The 5,522-nt window shown below is 38.7% G+C and overlaps 1 pseudogene; it reads left to right on the plus strand.

Moving 5' to 3' along the window:
* The first annotated feature begins 1,823 nt into the window (after nucleotides 1-1,823).
* On the plus strand, nucleotides 1,824-3,928 carry LOC148022803 (uncharacterized; annotated as a pseudogene).
* Nucleotides 3,929-5,522: the final 1,594 nt, after the last annotated feature.

Here is a 5,522-nt window from a genome sequence, read left to right on the forward strand (position 1 = left end):
TATACTGCTATAAGGTTCCCCTTTCCACAATCTTGTTTACTAATAAGATCAATCCTCAGATTCAAGCTAAATTGGATCGCATGCAAGCTTTACTTCAGCAATGCAAAATGAATCTTCAAAAGACCCAAACACACATGAAACTCTATGCTGATGAAAAACGAAGGCATTTGGAATTCCAAGAGGGGGAATTGGTCCTTTTGAAAGTGCCTAAGTCCCACTACTCCACTCTCAAAGAGGGTAGCAGTAACAAGGTAGCCCATCGCTTCTATGGCCCCTATCGGATACTGAAGAGAGTTGATGACTTGGCCTACCACTTAGAACTCCCCCCTACTATCAAAATCCACAATGTGTTCCATGTCAGTCAGCTGAAACCCTTTGTAGGCTCCTCAGTGGACTATGTGAAAGAACTTTCCCCAATAGATGAAGAGGGCATCACTCAATATGTCCCTAAAGCAATCATTGGGCAGCAAGATAAGCACTTATGATCCCGATCCATCAAAGAATACCTCATCAAATGGCAAGTCCTACCCTTGGAAGAAGCCTCTTGGCGCCCAGCAACCATCCTCAATGAATTTCCCTACCTCCGTGAACCCCAATGGCTGGTAGACTAGCCGATCATGCCCCAATTGCCCGCCCTCCTCTGCCCGCAGAATACACACTATTTTAGAACAATTTTGTACTTACTCAAATCACATGCATGTGCATTCTACATAGACTAAGTACTCTTCATAAGCTCCGTTTCGACATATGGTGTGCCCTATTTGGAGTAGCCTATCAAAAGTTATGACTAGTTTACTTCAACAGACCGGTCCCAGACTACATGCTATCCCTAGTCTCTCCACACCTAATCTTCATTATCAAAGGGCTATGAGTAGTACTCTGCAACCCTCCCTTAGCCCACCCATCACTCCCCTCTATTTCTCCTTGTTTTTTAGGACAAAAACCTTTCGAGTGGGGATGGATTGTAACAAGCGGGATACACACCAACTAGGGTTTAAACACCCCATCACACTGACCGGGGTATTTAAGGTGTAAGAGCCCCAGATTAGGGCAACCAATTATTATCAAGATCATACTCTTCACCTTCATCTCCAGCTTCCATGGCTTTCTCCTTCCTTCTCTCCTCCCTTCTCTCTTTCTCTCTCTTCTTCTAGTCTTCTTCCTTCTTCTTCTTGTTCTCTTTCTCTCTCCTCAGCTCTTCTTCTCTCTCCTCTGAGCTTCTTTCATTACACATGGAGTCTCTTAATTGAAGAGATGTAAAGAGATTTTGTAACAATATAATAGAAGCCCATAGATTGGGAAAGTTTGGTGGAAAAACCTACTCTCTGGGACTTCTTACAAGACATACCTACAAATATGTTACAATCAAAGGGAGGCCAATGATATAGTGTAAATACCAAAGCTTTGTTTGAGGTTACAAAGATGTGGGGTGGAACAAGGTTGCATGATTTCCTCACTATTAACCTCAATGGCCCTTCACTCTGAATGACAAAGAGAGCCCATAGACAAGCCACCCACTTCATACCTGGTATACATGGATATATTTTTTACGCCATTATTGAAATATATCGGAAGGAGAAATAAAAGAAATGGCATTGTAGGAAAGATTCCCTTTATTTTGGTGGAAGATGAGACTACCATAAAGAAGTGAATAAGGTAAACATATTGCAAAATTTATTTCTTGGGATCGTGAAAAAGATTCTCGATCAATTTTTAAATTTTATGACATTTTTTGTTTTGATTGTAGGTAGAACCCTAAAGATGATATGCTTATTGGGTTTGATGGATACAATTCTTTAGACCATGAGTGTAGGACTTCATCCATGATTAAAGTTGGAGAAGGAAAAGCATGCTATGATGTAATTGTTTATGCTTTTGAAACTCGTATCATTGGTGGTTATGCAAGAGTCTTTGTTGCAAATCCACTTCATGAAGCACTTCCACGCTTAGTTGTGGCTGCTCATTGCACATGCAATCGATTTGATGCAAGTTTTGTCCAAAGGAAATGGAGTGAAACCTCAACATTGTGGGATGAGAAGCTTGCCTCGACAATAGGTCCTATTATTGGACATGCATTAGATGGAGATAGTCGACAAAGAAAACTAATGTTAGCTGATTATGTTCACAAACATGGCACCAGATACAAGATTGAATGGGATGGATGGCCTTTCTCAGCCAAATTATCAAATGGAGAGGTTTTTGGTCTACATGATCAAGATTTTATACATAATGGAAAAAAGCTTGTCAATATTCTTGACAAACCAAAGTGTCAACTAGCTCTTGGTGATGTTTGGGTTACCTTGAATCATGTTGCCATTGTTTATGATTCCTTTTCAGTTGATAAGCATATGCTCAAGGAAGCTAATATTAGGCAAGATGATCGTCAAAATTAGGCTGCAGCACAAAGAATGTGTAGTAGGCAAGTCCAATTGTGTTTGGGAGAGCTAGCAAATAATGGAAAGCATAGAAAAGAGAGGAGCATGGTGGGAACACAAGCTTACCTTGAAATTGTAGGAGACTACATTGATATTTTCTTGTCTCCACACTTCAGCTTGGTGGAGAGAGTCCATTTAGCAGCAAAAGTGGCATTTTTTTTTCAAGTTTGTAGATCTTGGATTATGAAACACGCAACATATACATTGTCAAAAAAATTTATTAGTAAGGAGGCATTCCTAGATGTAAAACTCTTGTGCCACTTTGTTGTACTGCTCATAAAATATTTTAAAGACTTTCACTCAAATAAGATACTTTCAATACATTTGACTAGATCTGATGCAGTTGAAATCTTCTTCAACAAAGTTGGGAGCATGGTTGGCCAAGAGCGCACTTATGATTTGATGGACATGCTACATAGTATAGGGATCTTGAACAGGCTTTCATATTTTGAGTGCAAGGAAATAGTGTGAAATTTGCACGTGCCCATAAGAAACAGGAGCATGCATGGAGAGATTTGATCTCAAGGAGACTATGGAAGAAGCAGATTTAGGTGATTACAGATACGCTTCAACTGATGAGAAGATAATTGATGCCTTAAAACGGGGAATACAAAGTGCTCACCACATTTGTGAGCGTTTACAAATGAAACCAAAAGGTAGAGAGGATAAGCAATGGTGGTTGGAGCCTTGGTTTGAAGGTTTTTTTGATGCTTATGCCAGTTCAAATTTCCAGGATTCCGATACAGATGAGGAATTTTCAACTCCTACAAATGATGGAGTGGATTCAGAGGAGGATGTATCCACAAGTGAGATAAGACATGTAGTAGATTCTTTGTTAGATGAAAAGGACAAAGTAAATCCAGTAGTGGAGCTTGACAATAACAGGTTTCTTTTTAAATCAACATTGGTAAGTCAACTCAATGGCAATCCCACATTGTCCAAAGATAGGCTTACAAGGGTGCGACAAGGAGTATACTATAGTAAGGAGGAGAAACATCATACTCAAACAAATGACAACCTATTTGGCATTGGTTCAAATTGTGATGTGTTCTTCCAAGAAGAGCATACCAATGGGAAGATAACAAGACTATTGATAAGATGTTCAAAAAGTATTTTAAAAAATAAAAGCCAAAGTATGTGGTACTTAGGATGAGTTCAAAAGATTAGAAGAAAAGTTGGTGGCGCCTATATGGAATACAAGAGAGGGTTTAGCCTCCTAGATAGACCCTTAGGAGTGGAGGTTCAACTTGGATGGTATAAAAAATCTAAGGGAACACTGATCTTTACATATGATTTGATAGACCTTGATATGATAGATATTGAAAGTGTCATTGCTCTTGCAAACCTCACATATGATTATAATGATAACAAATATGATAGATATTGAAAGTATCATTGCTCTTGCAAACCTCACATATGATTATAATGCTAACAAATATGAGCTTGATGAAAATGATTGGAATATCTTCAATGAATTTGTAAACGACCATTGAGGATAGGTAAACGAACTTATTTTTCCTCTTTTTTAGTATTATCTCCTCGAACTTATTTTTCCTCTTTTTTAGTATTATCTCCTATGTAAATTGAGTGAAGGAAAAAAGTCTAATAGAGTGATTTTGAGGTGATTTTTTGGCATTTTCCTCATGTTAATGTTTTATATTTGTATTTTTGTGTCAGGAATGCGAATAGTGGATCATGGTGATGCATCTAAGCATGTCGAAATCTAGCTTTGAAAATGCCAAGTTATTGAGTGGAACACACTTATGGATTGGAGAAAAATTTTGTATATCACATTTTTTGTATAGCTATATCTACTTTGTAAAGGAATACAAAATAAGTTTTGTATAAATACAAAAATAAAAAACCATACTTTTCATTGGGAGAGTTTATGTACATTGTCATTTGACAGACATTGAGCACACGGGTTATGTACTTGAGCTTTTGGATACTTAAGACTAGGATCTCCTTGTGGATGATGTATGGTTGATATACCTTGGTCTGTGTAGATGTACTTGGGCTGATTCCTCTTTGTATTCACTGAGTAGACACCAATATTTTGCCCTGTTGATTAGGGGGTGTACCCACTGTACTGATGGAATTTGTCTAATATGCTTGGGTGTTGGCTGTTACATGCTTGTTTATGCCTGCTTGATGCCGGTTTTGCATTGACAATCAGTGATTGAATTTGAATATTGGGTTTTGCCCTACTGTCAGCTCTCATTGTACACTACTGTCATAAATTACAGCAAGCATATATCTCTAGATTGTCATGTATTTTTCATGCTGAATCATCCTAGTTTGATGTACTTTTGATGGTACTTGGTGGGAAACATTATTATATACTCGTTTCTCACCATTTTGCCTTGGTTTTGGTGGTTTTTTTGTCATTTTTTGTAGTTTATAGCAAGCAGTTTTAAATTGTTTGCACTGTTTTAGCTTGCAATATGGCATCTTCTTCCACTAACAATGCTATCTTTAACATCACTAGGCTCTGATACTAATTGAAATGTGAGAAGGATTGACCTTGCTCGAGAGAGCTATGGCGGGAGAGCAAGAGCAAGAAACAGGGAGAGACTCATAATGTGGGAACTCGAACAGTCACAATGTGTAATCCGTCTTTCCTTTATTCATATGTCACTAAAAGAATAAAGAATAAAGTGATGGTGGTGGGCGCCTATCGCCTGCAGTGTGCAGGTGCAGGTACTATTAGTATAGTAATACACGGGTGGCTAGACGAAGGTGCCTTTACCCCTAATAACAAAAGCCTCTCTACGGAGCGCTTTGCCTTCCTTAGGAGATTGATGGGCATGGGATGAGATGACGTCTTTCCTCATCTTGTTGTACATGTGTACATGTTGTATTGCCTTTTCTTTTTCTTTTTCACTCCTCACTAGGATAGATTCGCCTTTAAGTGGGAGGTTATTGGGGCCAAAGGCACCTCCACCTAGCCGCACGTGTATTACTACACTGACAGTATCCGCACTTGCACACTGCAAGCAACAGGCACCCATCACCGTCACTTTATTCTTTATTCTTTTAGTGACAGATGAATAAAGGGAAGGCCGTTCACACATTGTGATTGTTGGA

Source organism: Lygodium microphyllum, chromosome 16, assembly GCF_053477565.2.
Source record: "Lygodium microphyllum isolate KBCC chromosome 16, Lygodium_microphyllum_v1.1.10, whole genome shotgun sequence".
NCBI classification, from domain to species: Eukaryota; Viridiplantae; Streptophyta; class Polypodiopsida; order Schizaeales; family Lygodiaceae; genus Lygodium; species Lygodium microphyllum.